General features: G+C 38.8%; 2 long non-coding RNA genes across 2 annotated transcripts; one reads left to right on the top strand and one right to left on the bottom strand.

Annotated features, from left to right (window-relative positions):
* Positions 1-7,065: 7,065 nt before the first annotated feature.
* LOC139441405 (uncharacterized) lies at positions 7,066-8,643 on the bottom strand. Its single transcript, XR_011651565.1, has 3 exons — positions 8,461-8,643; positions 7,919-8,009; positions 7,066-7,159 (listed from the first exon to the last, which is right to left on the bottom strand). It is a non-coding gene; the product is annotated as an uncharacterized lncRNA (long non-coding RNA).
* A 246-nt stretch (positions 8,644-8,889) lies between these two features.
* On the top strand, positions 8,890-24,692 carry LOC139441443 (uncharacterized). Its single transcript, XR_011651566.1, has 3 exons — positions 8,890-8,939; positions 9,230-9,313; positions 24,298-24,692. It is a non-coding gene; the product is annotated as an uncharacterized lncRNA (long non-coding RNA).
* Positions 24,693-24,938: the final 246 nt, after the last annotated feature.

Here is a 24,938-nt window from a genome sequence, read left to right as displayed (position 1 = left end):
TTATTATAAGACTTAACTGGTATACTATCGCCAGTGACTGAAGGGTTGATATAAATCCTGCCAGGGCCATGCAGGAAGCAAAGGTACTGTAAGTCCCCATGGTCCCTGGTGTGGTGATCTCCCTTTAGTTACTGACGATCTCTAGCCCATTCTTATATTGTGTTGTTCCTTAATACTTAAAGCTTTTAAATGTTCCGCAACTAGTTTTAAATCTTATCTGTGATATTCTAGTTCTCGTACTGTCCTTCGATGACAGATTTTTATAAAGTTTAAATATATGTATATTCATGTAAACTTCTCGTCACGATATGGCTGAAATATTGCTGATGTGACGTAAAGCATTAACTCACTCACTCACACTCATTTTGTTTATGAAAGAGCTAAAAATTATCCCCTTTCGCTACAGTTAACCGGTCTATATTTTGTAAGAATAAACTATTGCGCATTGAGCGATTATCGCCTTTAGCTATAGGCGTAGTATAGAAGTGATAAATCACGCACTGACCTTGCATTGCTTGTAAAAAGTATCTTATTCAAGTTGTATCACTGAGAGTGAGTGATTATCTCCCTTACCCGAACAGCTCAATTGCGCACTATCTTTGCAATGTATCGTATGTTATTCAGGCAGCCATCGAGAAACGTTCCAGGAAGGAATTTAGGCCAAGCCTGTCACGCGCAATTTTCACACATATTGTTCAACAGGATTAAATACCAGGCTTCTATAAAGTATGACTTTGTTCAATAAACAACACATGTAACACAACGGGTTTGATATGAGAAATGTTTTATTAGTTGTCTTCATAATCACATGTATTGCGCTTGCTGTGCATAGTTGAGCACAGCGTTGTTTTAAATACTTCACTGTATGTAATGTATGGTACATACCGTTTCATGGGGCGGTTTACGTTTCTGCATGGTTTATTGCTTTGACAACAACAAAAATAACTTCCAGCAGAGATCATACATCCGTATATGTTCTTTGCTTCTGGATACATAGGAAATCAACAGGTTGGTCTGTAGTTTTCCAAACAGATAATACGGTTGCATGATATCTTCACGATGTTTGGGTTGAACATAGTAACATTCTTCTAAACAAATTTCAAATCTAAGCCGGAAGCATTCACAACACAAACCCAGTTAACCAAACGGAACCATACACAAGAGTGAGTGAGGTAGTTGGGTTTAACGCCGTCTTGAATAGTATTCCGTGTCAGCTTGATGTGGTCTTAGACGTTCACTACTTTGGTGAAACCAACGAGCAAGGGTTTTGTGCTGACAACAAAATCGGGGCGAACCGAGATTCAAACACACTGTCATAGGTTTCTGGGTGCCCAAGGGACACAACTCTGCATTGCGAATTGCAGCGCCTTCGGCGACTGGGCCAACCATGCCCCCGTAAACAACTGTAAGAAACTATTATGCAACAAAGATGCTTTAGATGAGATATGTATTGCGGAACATTCCATGAAGAAACAGTGGCAATATTACACAATCACAAACTACAAAACACATGCACAATAAACGACAATTAAAAAACACAGGAACATTCAACATTCAACATTCAAAGGAGGTACATAACAATTTTATTTCAAAAACAAGTGTATTATTATGATATGGAAACAATATGAGAATTAAGCAAAACTATTGTAATGTTGTACATACATGTACAAGGAATTTGTTTGTAATTGTTGATACGTTAACAGATCTTGGAAGTTGTTTCTGGATAACTGTTGGAAAACTTATTAAGAATCTGCTCCTTTTAACCAAATTCTTTATCATGATTGGGGATTATTTGTGATTCTCTTTCTTGGTTGTATTATGTGAGACAGAAGATGAACAACATTACACACTGAGACATCACATGTTTCACAGAGACGTTGTTCAAATGGGGTTGGTGTTTTTGTATATCTACAATTTTTTCAATTTTTAGTTTGTGATTACTTAAACGAAGTTTTGAGAAAAGTGACCTATGGCCTTTGTTTTTACAATATGTAAGATAATTCTTAATATTTCTAGATAACGTGACCAAACTGTATGTTCCTAACTTGCTGCTACATAAATGTGAATCCATTAATGATTGCGTGATTTTTTACATTTGAACTGAAGAAATTTAGAGTGGATTCATTACATTTTTTTATTTATTATTTTAAAAGTTTGCTTTACTTAACCCAACCAACATTTTGACCAGAAATATTGATATTTGCTGCAAAAGCATGCTTTAGAATGAAATTTGTTGTGTTATCTATACAGGATGTTTTTTATTTGTATTAATAGTGCGTATATATCAAGTTTTGCCTGACAGGCCCAGTTTTCTTGCCTGGGTTTTCTTTGTGCTGACCAATTAAAGACACTGTTTCTTTTATTGTGCTTTCCAAAGATAACTACATTAATAACAACCAATTTGTACTTAACACAAATTCTCTCCTCCCATAGCTTACACTTGCTTCCTCTGCACATAACATTATATTGCGGGGAGCTATTGATGGTCTGCAGCAATCTCTACTTGTAAGTATATATATACCTATGTTGTTTAGCACTATTCATCACGTGTTAGGATCTACACCGAAACGTCGCACTAATTGTAATACAGAAGTTGTTCATCAATAGAACTCGTCTTATTTCATCACACCAACTTCTAAATGCCACTGAAAGAAGTAACACTAACCCCTGTATCCATTCCCATAGTTCAAGTACCCGCCCTTGGTTTTCATCACCCAATTTTATTTTCTACGCTTCTCAGTCTAACGGATCAATCAGATTGGGAGTTGTAAACCAATTTCAATGTTGGATTGACGACATCAACAAAATGTAGATTAGTCCCATTGATTACGATAGAGTTGGCGAGAAATTCAACATTGAAAAACTTACACGCAATAGAAAACCCTCAAAAATAGTTTGTTAGGAAAGGATGTCTTTATGTCCTTATATATTGGCAAATACCTTTGCTACCAAACATTCCCCATAATATACCCATTGTATTGAAACAGGGTACACTACAGTCAGTTTCTTCATCCACCATGTTGTTTTGAATTAAGCACTTTGGTCAAGATGAAAGTCGTTTCGTGCCACCTCAGCTATCGAAACTCGGTCCCAAGATCACATTTCATAACCGAAAGCCTTCAGGTAAATCGCGAAAACGTACCCTTGGTTACTGGTGTGCGTTTTCGCGACTTGACCAAAGGCAGTATTTACAGTTGTCCTTTTCCTGTAATTTATACTTTATTTTGCCTGAATGACTTGTTTTCACTTAATAGATATTAACACATGTTATCAGTGACGTTGTATATTTGTGTGGTTCAAAAGGGGTCCAGTTTGGGTGGACGGCGTCATGCTTGATTGAGTTAAGCAAGCTGCGTGACGGGGAGAAGCGTGCTTGTTGGGTGATTGGAGTTTGAGTTGGCTTGGTAACTGATTGTGTGGCCCGATCAACCTTTTGTTGTGTGCTGAAGTAGATAGCTTACTTGGACATTTGTTTACTATATGAGGGCAAGTTATCGAACAGAAAGGTGAATGGAAAAAGAATTGGAGAGGGAGAAATATGGTTTAACTGAACGAGGGCATTTCAGCCCAGCGTTATGTCCGGAGACAAAGTTAGAAGGTCATGTCGACGCTTCGAAGGAGGAAACTGTTGTTACCCAGTTATCCTGTGAACTGTGATATATAAGTTTGAAACAATGTGAAATGGAATTCAGTGGGAATGAGATGTCAAGAAATCTGAGGTGACTATTGTCTATATTGCACATTTGCCATATTGCTTTGCCTAAATAGATGTGTATGAGTGCCTTGCCCAGTAACTGAGAATTGTTATATACTTATCTTTGTTTTAATTATTATATCCAGCTTTAAACATCAGAGATTGTTGTGTGATTTTTGTAATTGTTATATGTGGTATTAGCGGGAACCCCTGCCGTTCATACCACACGTAACACACACATGTAGCCATTTTAGTTAATAGATAATATAGATGATTTTAATTTTGAGTGGCTTAGACTATAAGGTTGCAGCTATCAAAACATGTTCTGAAGACTGGAGTTCGCGACCAGGGCCCCGTTCCTCAAAGCGATCTTAGCGCTACAATCACCGTAAGCCTATGTTAAAGTATGGGACTTACGATCAACTTAGCGCTAAGATCGCTTTGAGGAACGGGGCCCAGCTCCATTTGGTTAAGACACGAAATTCGTAAAATTTGTGCGAAACATGCGCACAAATCGCTATAAATTGAACGTTACGACTGATTTTCAGAAAAGCTACACAATTGCCTCCTCATCTAAACGGGTAAACGTAATGCCGAACTATGAAGAAGAATTTAACATACAATGTTATGTTCACTGTTTCTCTAGGGGGCACGGGTGGCTCAGTCTAGACAGGCGCCGAGATTCGCTGTGCAGAGTTGCGTCCCTTGGGCATGCTAGAAACCTATGATTGTGGGTTCGAATCTCTGTTCACCCCGATTATGTTTCTAGGTTTGTCAGCACCATCCCCATGCTCGTGGGTTTCACCGAATTGGTAAACGTCTCACAGCAAAAAAATGCAGTTTCCGGTATCCGGATACCGGCCGGATACCACCGGACACTTACCCAAAACGCGTCCGGGTATCCGGTGGCAGATACCTTGCCGGATACCAGATCCGTGGTATCCGGCATAGACACCTCACCTGAAAGTATGCCACCTGGAATCCGGGTATCCGACACCGGATACCTCATCAGATACCTCAATCTGGGTGTCCAAGGATCCGGCACCGGATACCTCATTCTGAGTTTCCAAAAACATGTCACAATTTAGGGGTGCATTTTGTTCAATTAAGTGTGAAACACCTAAATATATATTGGAAACTAACCATGAAAATTGAAAATTGCTGAAGGTATCCGGCAGGTATCCGGATGCAATTTTTCGAGATGTCTTTTTTCTGGTAAATAATGTTAGCCTGGGCATATCAGATAGCTGTAGTAATATTCTGTGTCATTTTAGTTGTAAATATCCCCTTAAAGTTGAGATCTATGGGCATGTACTTTTGGAGAAGACAATTTATTTTTCAATTTCATCTATAATTCTTTTTAGATGTTAAGCTGTTTAATGAACAAACATCAGTTCTAATACATGTATGATGATATCCTTAAATCTCATGCTCAGACTTCCAGATTATTCTGAGTGAAAGTATAAACTCATCGACTGTGTGCTCACTTGGGCCTTTGGTCCTAGTGAGATGATAATATGATTATTTGTAAAGGTACAAGTACTTGTTATGAGCATACCAGCTTCATTTAAGTTTGAAACACAATATGCCTCACTCTGAGGGTGACATGTACCAGATTTCATCACACTACAGAGAGCTGTTCCTCAGTTACTGTGAACATTTTTAATGAAAGACATTGAAAGCTAATTTGACCTTCAATATCAGTTGCGACTCTTTCAAAAACAATTGTAAAGTGCTTCATTCAGTGTAATATTGACAAACATATGACAATGATATACAACTATATGTATAAGAGTTATTTAGACTTCTGCAGGAAAAGGCACATTAGAGAACAAGAGTCATCAGAAAGATGACATATCCCCCCGGCAGCTGTCTGTAAAGTAACCACTAGTAAATGTGCAATTCTGTATGTAATGAGTCAGCAGTTGAATGTTCTTTAAGAAGCATACATTGTTTACCCACAAAAGATCCACCATGGTCACATCCATATGAATGCCAAGTTTCGATCAAATACATTGAATGTTTTTCGAATTCTGCCCCAGAAATGAACCTCATCCCCAATTGAGTCTATGTCCAACTTCATTCCATAACAAAATTAAAAAATAAAAATTAGAAAAATCCCAAAATTTGAAAGGCACCACTTCAGTATGTGCCTGATAGCTTTGCCAAGTTTCGATCAAATACACTGTATGGTTTTCGAATTCTGCCCCGGAAACGAACCCCATCCCCAATTGAGTCTATGTCCAACTTCATTCCATAAAAAAATTAAAAAATAAAAATTAGAAAAATCCCAAAATATCAAAAGGCACCACTTCAGTATGTGCCTGATACCTTTGGCAAGTTTCGATCAAATACACTGAATGGTTTTCGAATTCTGCCCCGGAAACGAACCCCATCCCCAATTGAGTCTATGTCCAACTTCATTCCATAAAAATTTAAAAAAATAAAAATTAGAAAAATCCCAAAATATCAAAAGGCACCACTTCAGTATGTGCCTGATAAGAGTTGCCAAGTTTCGATCAAATACACTGAATGGTTTGGGAATTCTGCCCCGGAAAAGGAAATGATTACGGACGGACAGGCTGATCGCTATATCCCCCGTATTATATGCCGGGGGAATAAAAAGTAAGTGTATGACCTGTTGCCAACTTCTATCCCTGCCCTAAGGAAGAGTTAGGCCATTAACAATTTTTTTGTCTGGCTGTGACATTGACCTTTGACATAGCAGATCAATGTGTTATTCCAAAGATGTCCAAGCAATGCATGGTTTCATACGATAACTGTGGCTATCAAACTGAGGCAAAATATTGGAAAATCCCCATTTACACAGCTGGCTAAAGAAACAAACAACAAACAAATTATCAATTTCTTTTATTTATATGCATATATCACACATTGAACAATGTTCACATAATGGTTCCTGATGCAGTATGCACTTTCCTCCTATTCTTCAATACTCATAACAGAGCGGGATAACTGTTCGCTTGAAAGCATCAGCAGACCATGCTCACCAGTTCAGAGTTACTTGCCCTTAAACATCCTTTTCCTTCTATATTGCTATGGAAAAACAGGAACCAGGATGAGGGGAGGCCAGATGGGCTCTATCCCTGTTGCATTGTGTTAGTAGAATTGTGAACATTCTATTTGGTGTTTGGGTCCACATTAATAGACAAGTAGTCGCAAACATCATTCCTTTCAAGTGATTACCACATGGCCAAAGACAATAATTTCTTCAACGTCCTTGAAGGGTCCCACTCCGACTTGGCATTGGTTGGTCTTCTCACATTAGCCTGACCACCCTTTGTGAGTGTGTCCCCGTGTCAATTGGCGTGTAACTTCTCGGTAGGCTCCCATTGAAATAACAGGACTCTCCTCATCGCTGTCTGCCAATCACTTCGGATATCTGGAAGGGTCCTTCCAGACTGTCAACCTGTCATCCGGGTATCTCAAGCTGGACTTCAGTTTCTGCAAAATTATGTATAAAGATTGTAGCAAAAGAAAAGAATTGTTGCAACATGTACTTACAGATAAAAGGCAGCAAATTCACTTAATTTATCATCTTTGAGTTTTGTTATATACCAAACATTTGAGATATATATTGTTCCATGCTGATGAGTTGAAACAATCATTAACTGACATCTCTTAAAAATGTTCCTAGCAACCTATGCTTGCCATACAAGCCAAAGTAATAGATGAGGTAGCAAGTGGGCTCATTGAAAGCTCGTAATCGTACCCAATAACGTGGGATGTTGTCCATAACAGTCATCATCGGTGCGTCTGGATCGAGCTCATAACATTAATCTCTGGTTTGTCTAGTTGAGATTTGAGATTTGATTAATTTATAATCCTTGTCATTTAGCCGAACTATTGCTGGATGTGGTGTTAAATGAGTGAATTGGGTTTAACGCCTCTTTGAACAGTATTCCAGTTATATCACGGCATGTAAGCTTGATGTGGGAAGAAAGCCCGAAGTGATGCAGGTCTTACATGTTTACCACTTTGATGAAACCCACAAGCAAGTGTATGATGCTACCCTCGATTCAAACCCACGACCATCGGTTTCTGTCAAGCCCAAGAGATGCAACTATGCACAGCAAGTTGTGGTGCCTTTGATAATTAGGCCATCCATGCCAACAGGTGATAAAGAACAAGCAAACTGAAGAAATATTTGCAGAATAGCTACATGAATATGATGAACCAAACAGAATAATTTCAAATATTTACCACTCACTGCTACTCTTCTCTTGTTCCTCATTGCTTCCCTTTTTCCATTGATGCTGTGCAGATGACTGACTCATTCATTCATCCAGACATTCTGCAAACATAAGTAGCATTCACATTACAGAAATGTCCAAACTGTACATGCTGTACATTGAATTCAACTGAAAAGGCCCCAGTTGAGTTTCCAACTTAGAACTGTCCTTATTAAAATATTTCATCCCAAACATTCAGAGATTAAACATAACCCCATATTTAACAACTGTCAAACAATTATTTGACAACAAAGCCAGGGTCATTCAACATACACTTTACATAGGGAATCACTTGTTGCAAAAAAGATCCTCGCCAAGGTCAGAGTCATTCCATGAAATATTGAATTATTAAGTTATGAAGCTTATACAAAACTAGGACATAACAGTGTAATTATAACAATATCCTAAGCGTAAAAAAAATAAAGTCTTTGGTGGCCATTATTGTAAATTATAATCTGTATCAGATAAGATCTCTGCACGGAAATCATAAGGTCTCGAAGCCCTGCTACGTACCTGGCAATGCCAATCGCCTTTCCAAATACTGTTGACTTCCGCGTTGTGGATGGCTGAGAGGAACTTCGGCCGGCATTTCCGTGGTGGAGGTGAATGAGAACAATGTATCGATACACGAGGTAAGCTTATCGTAATCAAGCATCACAGTGTATATCGATACACGAGGTTTGTTTACATCCATGTTCTAAAATGGGAATATGGGTAAAATGGCTTGTTCCGGGTTAACACTAAGCTGGGCCCCGTCTCTAATATCACATTATTGTTTGGCGCAAGTTGACGACGCGCATAGGGAGCCGGGAACCAGGTTAACACGACATAAGCTGGTTCCCGGCTCTCTATGCGCGTCGTCAACTTGCGCCAAGTTATATTAGAGACGAGGCCCAGCTTATACACTGAACACGATCGGTCATTTCGTCTAAACTGGCCAAATATTGGGATTGCAGCTGAGGTCATGCTGGCAGCTGAAGTGACACATTAAGGTAAGGAATATGTGAATATTACAATGATCACGTATTAAAGTAATTTACCACATGTAAGCCTGTCACATGTGACACATTAACTTTTATAACCAACATGTAAGTAAATGTATAATTATATTTTTATATGACAAGTAGCCTGTCTATCATATGTTAGTATTTGCTTATGTATATAATGTAGAAATATGTTTACTTTAACTGGATAATTTGTATGCTAATGTGACTCACTGTCTTATTTCATATACTCCCTGTACTCTGTGAGAATGATTAATAGCCTCAACATATTTTTCCAGATGTGAAGAATCAAGAACAGCTTTAATAACAGGGAAGTTTTGCATCAGAGATCATCGTGAAGTGGAAGATAAGACATTTTAAGGGTATGAACATTTTCACTTGAACTAGTTGAACAATAACCATGATGACAACTTTATCATGGGGGAATTTTTGGTGGTGGGGTAGCCTAGCGGTTGAAGCGTTCACTCTTCGTGCTGAAGACCCAGGTTTGATTCCTGCCACATAGCTGCGATATTGCTGAGTGTGGCGTTAAACATCAAACAAAGCTAACAGCCGCATACTTACACACGTGGGGATTCCAGGTTGAACTTAGTCCCCATCAACATGATCAACCTATGCTAGTTGTGAGAGATAACTTAATGGATCGGGTGATCAGGCTCGCTGACTTGGCTGATCCATGTCATTGTATCCCAATTGTGTGGATCGATGCTCATGATGTCAATCACTGGATAGACTGGTCCAGACTTGATTATTTACAGACCGCCGTCATATAGCTGCAATATGGCCGAGTGCAGAGTTAAACAACAAACACCAACATGATTCTACAACCTGCTCTTGTGGATACCATTTTGAAGATCCTACACATAACTTCTTTTCGGGTCTTAACTATTGCAATATCTTCTACTACATGTGTTTTAAACATATATTTTTTTCATAGTGAACTGGATTTGCAAACAAGCCGATGGCTTATCTAAATGATGCTGAAATACAAAATAAGTATTAATAAAATACTAATTCTATACTATTGCAAACTATCAGTTGAGCAATAATGTAATCATCTGATTATAAGTAGATAGTGAAGGAGAAGTCCATATTGATTAAATCTACCAGATTCTGAGATAAGTGAGTGAGTGAGTGAGTGAGAATTATCGTCACATCAGCAGTATTTCAGCCATATCGCGACGAAACAGTTATAATAATTACATTTTGATTTAATAAAAAGCTGTCAACGATGGACAGTAAGATAACTAGAATATCACAGGTTCAATAGTAAAACTAGTTGAGAACAGTTAAAACAATACATTTATAATCAACAAGACAATATAAAATTGGGCTATAGATCACCAGCAACCAAAGTTAGGCCACCTTACAAGGGACCGAGGGGACTTACATTACTTTTGCTACCTGCACGGCTCCCCAGTAGGATTTACACCATCCCTTCAGCTGCTGGTAATGGTATTCAATTTTAGCCAACCATTAAAAGAAACAAATATACTACGTTGTAAAACCGAGGTAAGAATAAATGTACTTTGAATGATGTGGTCTTACATATCCTCTCAGGGGGACAATAATTTTACGCTACTTCAACCCCCTTTGAGGATATAGCCACTGACCATCGAAGTTACAAATTATACATTACCAATATAAAATATAGCTATGTACACAATTCAAAATTTATCAAAAAGTTCAATTTCTTTTAAAAAACCTATGATTAAATGAGAATTGATTCTATTAAAAAGATCCTTAATTGATGATGATGTAAAATATTTATCCCTTGTGATGGAAAAATCAACACAGTCAAGCAGGACATGCTTGACCGTGATTCTTTCATCACAAGGGATACAAAACGGAGGATCTTCACCTTTCAATAAATAATCGTTTGTATACCTGCTATGGCCAATACGACATCGTCGTATTATGACCTCCTCAAATCTGGACTGACAGCCCAAGTAGGTGTAGCCGATAGTTGGTTTAAGTTCATGTAATTTATTTATACCTACTTGAGTGTCCCACTTCTTTTGCATTAGATCATGGATGTAAGATCTAATTATGGGTTTAAAATCAGTGTATGGTAGAAGAAGTGGTGTCACAGATTTGGTGAGTGCTGCTTTTGCAGCAGCATCGGCCATTGTATTACCAATGATACCAACATGGCTTGGTAACCAACAAAAGACGATGTCGTACTGGCCAGTAGCAAGATCATTATGTAGTTCAATTATTTCACGTAAAAGTGGATGATGACAAGATATATTATTAATTGCCTGAAGACAGGAAAGTGAATCAGAAAAGATAATGAACCGTTTATGTTTAGATTGGGTATTTATATATTTAAGCGCAGTTAATATTGCCTGTGATTCTGCTGTAAAAATAGAACTATCATTCGGTAATCTAGATGATATGGTTCTGGATCCAATGACAGTGGCGCTGGCAACAGCGTCACCATCCTTGGATCCATCTGTAAATATGGATTTGTAAGTATTATATGTGTTCCTTAATTCATTATATTGTTGTTGATAAATTAGTTGATTTGTGTCAGATTTCTTCAGTTTAGCTAAAGTTAGATCCACCTCTGGATGTACTAACTGCCATGGTGGAGAAGAGAAAAGCTGAGTGGGGGCTATATTACCAAGGTTTATTTTAGCAGCAGAAATATCTGCTTGTAGTCATATCCCTAGTGGTGGTATAAGAGAAGATTTTGTTTTGTATAGATTACCGTAAAGGGGATTAAAAACACAGTCATATGCTGGATTGGAGTTATTGGAACGTAATTTAGAGATGTATTGTAGAGCTAATTTAATGCGACGGTGTTTAAGAGATGGTTCGTCAGCTTCCACATACAAACTATGAATAGGAGAAGTTCTGAAGGCTCCAAGGCAAAGTCTCAGGCCCTGATGATGAATGGTGTCAAGTAATTTTAAATTGCTCTTACAGGCCCCACCATATATGATGGAGCCATAATCAAGTTTCGAGCGGATAAGTGTTCGATATAGTTGGAGGAGGGTTTTTTGATCCCCTCCCCACTTACAATTTGAGACAACTTTTAATAAATCTAGGGCCTTCAAGCACCTATTCTTTAAGTTTTTTATGTGAGGCAGAAAGGTCAAATGATGATCGAATATTAGACCTAAGAATTTGGCTTCCTTTACAACTTTAATGGGAGTATTATCTAAAATTAATTCTGGATCTTTATGGGGTTTATATTTCCTACAAAAATGTATACAGTTGGTTTTAGATTTTGAAAATTTAAAACCATTTTCGAGACACCATTTCTGGATTTTATTTAAACATAGCTGAAGCTGCCTTTCAATAGTATGCATGTTTTTGCCACGACACGAAATATTAAAATCATCCACAAAGAGCGATCCATCAATCGAATCATTTAAAACTTTGGACAAACTATTTATCTTAATACTAAACAATGTGACAGACAAGATGCTACCTTGTGGGACACCCTGATCCTGATTATAATGATCAGACAGGGTAGAGCCCACGCGGACCTGAAATTGCCTGTCAGTTAAAAATTCAGATATAAATTGAGGCAAACGGCCTCGTAATCCAAAATCATGTAAATCATTTAAAATACCATGTTTCCATGTAGTGTCATATGCTTTTTCTAGATCGAAAAAGATAAACACTGCATGTTGTTTATTTATTATTGCATTTTTAACAAATGATTCTAAGCGAACCAAATGATCGATGGTACTTCTGTTTTTCCGGAAACCACATTGTATATTAGTAATAAGATTATTGGATTCCAGGTACCAAACGAGACGATTGTTTATCATGCGTTCCATGGTTTTGCAAACGCAGCTTGTCAATGATATTGGTCGGTAATTGGATGGATCAGTATGATCTCGACCGGGCTTGGGAATCGGGACAACAATAGCATCACGCCACGAAGGAGGGAACTTCCTTGAGGTCCAAATGACATCAAAAATATTCAATAGTGTTTCTAAGGATGATTCGGGTAAGTGCTTCAGGAGTTGATAATGTATGTTATCAGCTCCTGTAGCAGTATCATGAGCTTGTCCAAGGGCAGTGTGGAGTTCATGAATAGAGAATAGTTCATTATAATCTTCCCCATTATCTGAATTAAAATTAATAGGTTTCTTTTCTTGCTGTTTTTGATACTTTTGGAATTGAGGTACATAGTTAGATGAGGAAGAGTGTTTTGCCAAAGTTTCACCAAGTTTATTAGCAATATCTGATTTGGCACTCGTGAAGAGCAACCTCCTCGTGGTGAGTGCTGGGTAGCGCTAATAGCTCTTCCCCCGTGTGGAACCGGGGTAGAATATTTCCACAGCACCCCATTGCTGGTCGTAAGAGGCGACCAAAGTGGGCAGCCCGTTTGCCGTGGGTTGCGTCCCTGTGTCGGCGGAGGACGGGAGTCTGGTAGTTGAGGGCACTGGTTCCTGGAACTGTGTTCCTTTGCCCAACACACTACTTTGACCCTTACTTCGCCTAGACGGGTGGTAAGATGGGCCCGGTCTTATCAATCGGCTGGTCATGCCAGGCCCTGTGCGTAATATTGTATATGCACACATGTGTTGTATCTTTATGTATATTTTGGTCTTGGCCGTACATAACTTGTGTGAATTATCAATTTTGTATTGAAAAATTGCCTAGAGTCTTACGCCAGAAGGCGGTGGCTCATGGGCCAATCTGGCTATATATCAACCTCTAGGTTCTATGTGACTTCAGATTACTGTCAAGGGCCGAACCAGCCTGACTTTAAATTCTGTTTGTCAAAAATAGCTACCTATGTTTATATTGCTTGAGTATAACACCTTTGTAACCCTGGTGTTGTAGATTGGTTTCCTCTGCAGCATCGTCCTTGTTGACACTCGATGGCGGGTGGGGAGCAGAGATGTCGAATGACATACTCACACCATGTCTCACAACAAATCCCCTGGTTCTTTCAAAGCAAACAAACGTCGTCATGTCGATTCTGTTTCGTCTGACGATGAGGTTTCGCCTATTGTTGCAGATTCTTGGCCACGATTCATTGTTATCGCATCGGTCGATGAAACTCCTTTAAAACTTAATCCGTTTGCCATATCAAAGGGCATCCAAAGTACTTGTGGTGAAGTGAAGAACGTTACACGTCTTCGTTCTGGTTCCATACTTGTGGAATGTGCACGGAGACAGCAATCTATCAACTTGCTGGGTCTCCAGCAGTTTGTTAACACGCAGGTTGCTGTCTCAGTGCACAGGACATTGAATTCTAGTCGTGGTATCGTGCGTGATCGAGCACGATGTCTTTCAGAAATGACAGAAGAAGAGATTGCAGCAGAACTTAAGCATCAGGGTGTCACCGCTGTCAAGCGATTCACACGCAAAACAGAAGATGGAAATATATTAAAAACTCAGACATATCTTTTCACATTTTCAACACCTACTGTTCCATCATCAATAAAAGCTGGATACTTTAACATCGGAGTGGAGGTTTATGTTCCACATCCACTCCGGTGTTTTAAGTGTCAACACTTCGGTCACGGGGCCAAATCCTGCACGGCCAAGACAAGATGCTCCCGTTGCAGTGGTCCTCATGAGGGCACAGAGTGCACAAATGAGATCAAATGTGCTAACTGCAGCGGTGAGCACTTGTCGTCATCCAAATCATGCCCGATTTTCGATCATGAATCGAAAATACTAAAAATCAAACATACAAATAACATTTCCTACTCTGATGCTAAAAAACTCCTTGTTCCCTCTCAGACCACTTCAAATAAATTATATTCAGCTGCAGTCTCTTCTCCGAGTCAAGGTCACAAAATCACCATGAGATCCACTCATTGTCAAACTGAAATCTCTTGGGTCCACAATGACCAGATCATCATTGATGACGCACCTAAATTGTCTCCGGATAAGCCATCAACAATGACGTCTTCATCTCAAACGGAAAACTTGCAACCTTTGCATATTCAACCAACTGAACCAGAAATTATAACGGAAATCGAATCAGTTCAGGGCGAAGCCCATCTATCTAAAAAACAGACCAAAAAGCAAATGAGGAGAAAGGCCAGAGCACTCCAGCACTTGGAGGAGCCTTCTCCTGACGCGTGCCCTGTAGCGGTTCATAATTCTTATGAACCATTGGCCATGGAGGTCACTCCTTCTCTCCCAGTACATGGGAATGTTCCTTCTACTCGTTCACGTCTCCCAGTTGAACCTCCATGAGTGGAGCCACTAATTTAATACAATGGAATTGCAGAGGACTTAGGAACAATTTCAATGATCTACAGTTATTATCACAAGATTTTAAACCATCAGCTTTTAGCTTACAAGAAACCTACCTGAAAAATACAGATAAATTTGATTTTCGTCAGTACAATTCGTATCATTCGTTTTCACCTCCAGGTGACAAGGCGACAGGTGGCGCTTCCATTTTGGTGAGGCAGGATGTCATCCATAGCCCCGTCCCTCTTAAATGCAACCTTCAAGCTGTTGCTGTCCGTCTGTCTTTACATATAACTTTTACACTTTGCTCTATATACATTTCACCATCGTCTCCTCTTCAGCAGTCTGATCTTCAGGATTTGTTTGATCAGCTCCCAAGACCCTGTGTCATTATGGGTGACCTGAATGGGCATAACCCTCTGTGGGGTAGCAGAGATACAAACAACAAAGGGAAACTCCTGGAAGACTTCATTTTAAATAATAATTTGTGCATATATAATGATGGATCAGACACATATCTACATCCCGCTACTGGAACTTATTCTGCTCTTGATTTGTCACTCACAGATCCAAATGTATATAACGAATTTGAGTGGTCAGTCCACAATGATTTATGTGGAAGCGACCATTTCCCAACGATACTTTCTGCTATTAACCCGAATAATGAGCCACCTGTGTCAAGGTGGAATTTTAAAAGGGCCAACTGGCCATTATTTCAGACACTTTGTACTGACAAATTGACATCTGACATTTTCATTAACGTCCCTGATCCTCTTCAGTTATTCACGGACACGCTGAATGATATTGCTGATGTAACTATTCCTAAGTCCTCTGTTAAACCACACATTCGTAAACCATGGTTTACAGATGATTGCAAACAGGCTAGGAAGAATAGGAGGAAGGCTGAAAAATACTTTCGCCGTCACCCTACAGTTCACAATTTCAATAATGTAAAAATAAATGGTGCCAAGGCTCGACGTACGTTCAAACAAAATCGGCGACAGTCTTGGAGAAACTTTGTATCAAAGATTAATTCCCGTACACCAATGACAAAGGTGTGGAACATGGTACAAAGAATCAAAGGGAAGGGTTCAAATTCTGGCGTTCATCATCTTAAAGATGGTCATGGTCTACTTACTGACAAAGTAGACATCGCAAATAAGTTGGGTGAAACTTTAGCCAAACACTCTTCATCAGCCAATTATAATCCCAAATTTCAGAAATATAAAAATCAACAAGAAAAGAAAACTATTAACTTTAATTCGGATAATGGTGAAGACTACAATGAAGTATTTTCACTACATGAGCTCAATACTGCCCTAACGCAAGCTCGTGATACCGCAACAGGAGCTGATAATATCCACTATCAGCTCCTTAAACATTTACCCAATCCATGTCTAGAAACACTTCTAAATATTTTTGATCATATTTGGACAACTGGACACTTTCCTCCTTCCTGGCACAATGCCATTGTTATCCCTATACCGAAACCTGGTCGGGATCATACTGATCCATCTAACTATCGACCTATTTCGTTAACTAGCTGCGTTTGTAAAACCATGGAACGCATGGTCAATAACCGTTTAGTATGGTTTTCAGAAACCAATAATCTTATTACCAATATTCAATGTGGTTTCCGCAAAAATCGAAGTACTATTGACCATCTGGTTCGTTTAGAATCATTCATTAAAAATTCCATTGTAAATAGCCAGCATGCTGTATCAATCTTTTTTGATCTTGAAAAAGCTTATGATACAACATGGAAACATGGTATTTTAAAAGATTTACACGACTTCGGTTTCAGAGGCCGTTTGCCTCATTTTATATCGCAGTTTTTAACGGACAGACAATTTCAAGTTCGTGTTGGATCAACCCTGTCTGATCATTATAATCAGGATCAGGGAGTTCCACAAGGCAGTATTTTGTCTGTTACATTGTTTAGCATAAAAATAAATAGTTTATCTAAAGTATTAAATGACTCAATTGATGGGTCTTTGTTTGTGGATGATTTTAATATCTCATGTCGTGGTAAAAATATGCGTACTATTGAACGCCAATTACAGTTGTGTCTTAATAAAATTCATAAATGGTGTCTTGAGAATGGCTTTAAGTTCTCACAGACCAAGACCAATTGTATACATTTTTGTCGGAAATATAAACCTCATAAAGATCCTGAACTCTTTTTAGATGGCACTCCAATCAAGATTGTAAAAGAAGCCAAATTTTTAGGATTAATTTTCGACCATCATCTAACTTTTTTGCCACATATTAAATATCTAAAGACAAAATGCCTGAAGGCCTTAGATTTGCTAAAAGTCGTCTCAAACTCAAAGTGGGGAGGGGATCAGAAAACCCTTCTTCACTTATACAGATCTCTTATTCGCTCTAAGCTGGACTATGGCTCCATTGTGTATGCTGGAGCTTGTAAGAGTAATTTAAAAAAACTGGATTTAATCCACCATCAAGGATTAAGACTTTGTCTTGGTGCTTTTCGAACTTCTCCGGTTGACAGCCTCTATGTCGAGGCTGATGAACCTTCCTTAAAACACCGCCGTATTAAATTGTCTCTTCAATATGTTACTAAATTACGTTCGAACCCCTCTAATCCTGCTTATGACTCCGTTTTCTATCCCCTGTATGAAAATCTATTTCAGAAGAAACCGAAACTGATCCCTCCACTTGGAATCCGGCTCAAATCCCATATTACTAATGCAAATCTAGATCTGGATCTTATCTCTCCTTCCCGGCTTTTGTCTACTCCTCCCTGGCAGTTGGTGAGGCCAGAAGTAGACATTTCACTGACACGCTTTCTAAAATCTGACACAAATCAACTAGTATATCAACAGGAATATTTACAACTGAGAAGCAAATATGACACTCACCGTTCAATTTTTACTGATGGATCCAAGGACTGTGGCAAAGTAGCAAGTGCCACTGTCGTTGGATCCAAGATTATATCGTCTAGAATACCAGACAATAGCTCTATTTTCACTGCTGAGGCCAATGCTATCCTTACAGCCTTGGTATATATTCAACGACAGTCTTCATGTAAACAGTTCATCATTTTTTCGGATTCTCTTTCTTGTCTTCAGGCGTTAACTAAGGTATCTTCTACTCATCCGATTATTTTACATATTTTAGAACTATACAATGATCTTTCAACTGGCCAATGCGACATCGTATTTTGTTGGTTGCCGAGCCATGTGGGCATAACTGGAAATACCATGGCCGATGCTGCTGCAAAGGCGGCGCTCAACAAGTCTGTGACACCACTTCTGCTACCATATAGTGATTTGAAACCTGCAATAAGATCTTACATCCGTGATCTAATGCAACAGAAGTGGAACACCCAAGTAGACAATAAATTACATGCCATTCAACCCAATATTGGTTACACCTACTTGGGTTGTCAGTCCAGATTTGATGAGGTCGTTATGCGACGATGTCGTATTGGCCATTCAAGATATACGCATGAATATCTATTGAAAGGTGAGGATCCTCCGTTTTGCATCCCTTGTGATGAAAGAATCACAGTCAGGCATGTCCTGCTTGACTGTATCGATTTTTCCATCACAAGGGATCAATATTTCAGTGTCAAAACAGTTAAGGACCTTTTTAACAATGTTAATTCATATTTAATCCTTAACTTTTTAAAAGATATTGAACTAGTTCACAAATTTTGAAATGTATTTTATGAATCGGTAGTGTATGATTATTAACAGAGATTGTTCGTGGCTATGCCCTTGATGGGGGTTGACGTAGCGTAAAATTATTGTCCCCCAGAGAGGGTATGTAAGACCACCTCTTTCAATGTATATTTATATCTACCTCTATTTTAACTGCAGAATATTTGTTGATTTTAATCTCTGGCTAAACTTGCACCAATCACCGGTAACTTGGGTAAAGGTGTAAATCCTGCTGGGGAACCATGCAGGCAGCAGAGGTACAGTAAGTCCCCTTGGTCCCTAGTATGGTGACCTTAACCTTGTTGCTGGTGATCTATAGCCCCATTTTTATATTGTGTCGTATCCAACTGTTCAAATAGTTTTAATGTTCTACAACTAGTTTTAAGTCAATCTGTGATATATTGCTAGTTATTCTACTGTCCTTCGTCGACAGTTTTTTATTAATCTTGTCCAACTCTTTCAAGTCACATTATGGCTGAAATATTGCCGACGTGACTTTAATTAAACTCACTCACTCACTCAATATCTGATTTATGAGTTAGTAGTAGGTCCCCATCTTTAAGATGGTGAATACTAGATTTAGTGCCCTTACCTTTAATTTTGTGGACCATGTTCCATACCTTGGACATGGGCGTCCGAGAATTTATTTTTGACACATAATTTCGCCAAGATTGGCATTTACTTTGTTTAAATGTTCGCCTTGCCTTAGCATTTAATATTTTAAATTTGTTTAAGTTATGGACCATAGGATGGCGACGGAAATAACGCTCAGCCTTTTTCCTCGCCTTCCTAGCTTGCTTGCAGTCATCGGTAAACCATGGTTTACATATGTGGGGAATTCCAGAGGACTTAGGAACACATTTTTCAGCTATATTGATAAGTTCATCAGAAAAACATTGTATTGGGTCAGGAACGTCAGTGAAATGATCAGGTGTTAGTTTTTCTGTACAGAGAATGTCATATAGAGGCCAGTTGGCTTTTGTAAAGTTCCATCGAGATGATGGAGGAACATCAGATGGGGTAATAGGGTTTAATATGGTTGGAAAGTGGTCACTTCCACAGAGGTCACCGTGGACCAACCACTCAAATTCATTCAGCAGGTTTGAATCGGTAATAGACAAATCCAAAGAAGAGTATGTGCCTGTACCAGGATGTAAATATGTGTTGGAATTATCGTTAAAAAGGCATAGATTATTGTTGGAAATAAAATCTTCTAAGAGCTTGCCTTTACTGCTTGTACGATCACTACCCCAAAGTGGATTATGACCGTTCATATCGCCCATGATAATACAGGGCTTAGGAAGCTGGTCATAGAGAGCTTGAAGATCGGTTTGCTGAAGAGATGTAGATGGAGGAATGTAAAGAGAGCACAGAGTAAAAACAATGTGCATAGTGATACGAACTGCGGTAGCTTGTAGAGGGGTATTGAGAGGAACAGGGCTATGAATAACACCCTGCCTCACCAAGATTGAAGAACCTCCAGTGGCTTTAGCCCCTGGAGGTGAAAAGAAATGATAGGAGTCGTAGTGTCTAATGTTTAGTTGATCAGTAGTTTTAAAGTACGTTTCCTGCAAACAAAAGGCTGATGGCTTGAAATCTTGTGTTAATAGCTGCAAATCATTAAAATTGTTTTTTAGTCCTCTGCAATTCCATTGTATTATCGGGTTAGAACAGGTCATGGTGGTTCTACTGGAGTTCTGGAGCGGGAGGGAGGTCCACTCCCATGGCCTGTTGAAGAAGGAGTGACCTCCATCGCCAAAGGTTCAAATTGATTTTGAACCTTAACAGGTGTAGGCTGAGAAGAAGGCACCTCCAAGTGTTGGAGGGCCCTCGCCGTTTTTTTCAGTTTCTTTTTTTCTGTTTTTGTTAAAGGTATGTCGCCATTAATAGGAGATGATTCTGATTGTGATGTTTTTGAAGATGCAACGAGTTCCGTCTGCGATGATGATGTTGTTGTTGTATTTGGAGATGATGGAGCCGGAGAGTCATTTAACATCTGCTGATTACCAACCCAAGAGATGGTTGTTTGGCATCCAACAGATACTGTGGCTGCTTGGACAAAAGGAGTGATAGTTGCTGCGGCAGCATAAGATTTGACTGAGGTAATTTGAGACTGTGACTGAACTAATTTTTTTGCTTCATGAAAAGATATATTGTTGGTGTGTTTGATTTTTAACACTTGGGACTGGAGAAGAAATGCTGGACAGAGTTTAGCTGAGGCCAGATGGTCCCCCTTGCAATTGGCACATTTAATGGCAGCTGTGCACTCAGTACTCTCATGTGACCCACTGCAGCGGGCACAGATTGGACTGAAAGTGCAGGTCTTAGCGCCATGCCCAAAATGTTGACATTTGTAACATCGGAGTGGGTTTGGTACATAAACCTCCACTCCGATGTTAAAATATCCAGCTTTGATAGATGGTGGAATTTTCGAAAGAGAAAAAGTGAACAGATAAGTGTGAGTCTTTATAATTTGTTCATCTTGTTTTCGTGTGAAGCGCTTGACAGCTGTTACACCTTGTGTAGACAGTTCAGTCACAATCTCGTCTTCGCTCATGTCAGATAGACATCGAGCTCTGTCTCTTACAATTCCCCGACACGAGTTCAGCGTTCTGTGAGCCGAAACAACAACCTCTACATTTGCAAATTGGCTGAGTGAGAGCAGGTTCAGAGATTGCTGTCTTCTTGCACACTCTACTAATATGGAGCCATTACGCAGACGGGAGACATTTTCAACTTTTCCACAACAACCATTGATGGCCTTGGAAATGGCAAACGGGTTTAATTTTAAGGCTTGGTGATCTGATGCTTCGATTACAATGAATCGAGCCCAGGAATCTATTTGTGTAGTAGTTTCTTCATCAGAAGAGCTGGCATCTATGTGTTTTCTTTTTGAACCAGGGTATTTTGTAGACATAATGAGAGAAAGTGGTTCTGCACCCCTGCTCCCCACCCACCATCGAGTGTCAACAAGGACGGTGTCTTAATGCATTGGATATCCAAAATGCAAAACACCAGGGCTACAGGGGTGTGATACTCCAGCAAATATGACATGAATAGCTATATTTATCTACCAGATGTAGTGCCAGGCAGGTTCAATCCATGACAAGAAACTGGAGACATACAGAATACAGAGGTCAACATCACTAGATTGGCCCATGAGCCACCGCCTTCTGGCGTAAGACTCTAGGCAATATATTCCATACAAAATTGTTAATTCATACAAAGTATGCATGGCCAAGTCCAAAATATACAATATAATACAACACAGGTGTGCAGAAACAATATTACGCACAGGGCCTGGCATGACCAGCCGATTGATAAGACCGGGCCCATCTTACCACCCGTCTAGGCGAAGTAAGGGTCGAAGTAGTGTGTTGGGCAAAGGAACACAGTTCCAGGAACCAGTGCCCTCAACTACCAGAATCCCGTCCTCCGCCGACACAGGGACGCAACCCACGGCAAACGGGCTGCCCACTTTGGTCGCCTCTTACGACCAGCAATGGGGTGCTGTGGAAATATTCTACCCCGGTTCCACATGGGGGAAGAGCTATTAGCGCTACCCAGCACTCACCACGAGGAGGTTGCTCTTCACGAGTGCCGATTCTGAGATAAATGCACGTATTGATTGATTTATTTCAATGTTTTCCTGTACATAATTTTCAACGATTCCATATAAAGCTTTCTTACATCATATCCATGCTGTATAATAATACCTATTAGCATAATTTGGACACACAAATAAGTAATTTTTATAACAGGTCCCACACATGCGGGATAGGTCATTTGACATGAATCAGTTTTATGTGAATTTAAATCACTACAAGCTGATCTGAGTCATGAAAGGATATGCCTTCGATTCTGTGAAAATGGAAATGCTAAAACATCTCCCAATATTAACCATGCTATTACAGAATCTGTTCACTTGTTTTTGTATGTAAAATATTTTTGAACGATTACATCCATCTAATGATTGTTTGTATGTGTGATATGCCAGTAGAGGTATATGTGTACAAGCATGTGCATACGTGTAAAAATTATGTTTGTTTGGCTAGGTACCAGTTTATGAATAGGTTGTTTTGTGCGACTTGTATATTAGCATCATCATAGTTTCAACAGACAGTTTATGTATATCAAATGTTAAATGTCTTTGTAGGGTGAATTGCATATGAAAACACTCATTATTTTATTACTTATGAGTAGAACTTTTTAAGTATCTGGCATGATACATTTCCTTGGTCCACAGAAACATGTTACCAGTAAACTGACTTGATAAGTAGCATAGCAGTCAGTTTGGTTGGAAACTAACTAAGCCGTCACTACTCAATTAAGTAATTAACAGACAATTGCAAGTGATAATACCCACCTGACACTAATTGCCCTGTTAATCCCTAATCCACCATGAGTTGACATTGAGTTCATCTTGCTAATGAGCTGTTGTGAGCGTCACGAGATGATAAACATCAAAGGTGGGGGCAGGCTTTGATCAAGGGTTCTGTAGAAGAGATTATGTCACTTGTTTAATGTTTATTTAGGATTAGCTACATCCCTTGATGCGACCAAGACCATACTTGAGATTATCAGACAGTTTGTCTGGATACAACCTGATGTCTCAACTGTACTTATTGGATTCTGCCTTGTAGCTAACTATGTGTGTGACAAGGACTTTGACCACTCTGTGCAGATGCATAACAATGCATAATAAATCTTGGGGTATGAATCAATGATGTCAAACCAGTCAAAGATAGGTTCCACTGTATTTAGAAACAGACGATAGATGCAATACTGTGTAACTTTATAACAATCAAATGAGTATTCAAATAGGAATACACATATATTTACAATTACCCTAGAAAAGTTCCAAAACCAAATAGAACTACTTAAATTATGATTACACTTGACCAATATATTTGGCAGTTTTTGCCGTTATTGTTAATCTTAATTAAAGATAGGATAAATGATAAAAATATGATAATGCATATCACACACAAGTGTGTATTATACGCAAATAAATGTCTTGTATACATTGATTAATTGGAAAGGGTGCTAATTGGGATTGTTCACTAGCCAATATATTAGCAAATATTCCCGTGGGCGCTTATTGGAGCGAGGCGCTTATTACGTCAAATACGTTAGTTCTGTTTTTATGTATAAGAACCTATTTTATGCAATTTGCATTGCCTTGTTTACCTTTCCTTATGTTTTGATGTAATGCAAACATTTGAGAAAAATTCAGGTGAGCCTGCCTTATGGCACTACAGGAATTGTTTTCAGAAGATCAATTACAATTTTGTATTTTCTGTAAAATTTACTGTTTGCTATGGCTTTTTTACATTGGTTAACATGGTTTGGTTAACAGTTGCTTGATAAATTGTCATTACCTTACTCATTGAGAAACCAACTTTTTACCCTTTGTCAATATATGTGTGTTTCTTATATTTTTATTGACAAGCTTTTAAAGATGTTATAAATTGTTTCAGGCACCTGGATTTCACAATGACACCAGATCAGACAAGTCATACAAAGGACTCTCCGGATGATGAATAATCCTCCCCAGAACAACTAACAGGTTCACCTCAGAAAGTGATGATTCTGAATGAATAATGCCACATCAGTGTGATTCTGTAGGTTGTTTTATTACGACATTAATCAAGTCTAAAGGAATTAATACCACAGCAGTGAGACTATGTTTATGTGGTGTACACTGACGCTGACTATACAAATCTGAATGACTTTTGTGGTTTACTGCACAAACATAATTGACTTTAGATATTCTTCTACCTTGAAATTCTTCTGAGATTTGACTAATTTGTTTATTTAGAAAATGGCATTGAAGCATCTGTTTCTGTTTTTGAATGTTCTTGCAAACACCTCTGGTTACTGAATCAATGAAATGTCATAAAATCAATAAATATGATTTTTTATCTCAACAAATTTTTTGTTTTGCTTCTTTTAAGAAATATGATATTGATCATTCATAACATAGGTGCTAACATATATTAAATATACTAATGCCCTGAATGTTTTCCTACAATTAATACAGCTCACTGAACGAAGTTTTTAGTTCCATGTCAGTAGAAAAGTTACATTGATATTTTTATGTACCAGTACTTTATTAGGT

Source organism: Haliotis cracherodii, unplaced genomic scaffold, assembly GCF_022045235.1.
Source record: "Haliotis cracherodii isolate W230 unplaced genomic scaffold, xgHalCrac1.p SCAF_40, whole genome shotgun sequence".
NCBI classification, from domain to species: domain Eukaryota; kingdom Metazoa; phylum Mollusca; class Gastropoda; order Lepetellida; family Haliotidae; genus Haliotis; species Haliotis cracherodii.
The sequence above is the reverse complement of the archived record's forward strand: the minus strand, read 5'-3'. Positions and strand labels throughout refer to the sequence as shown.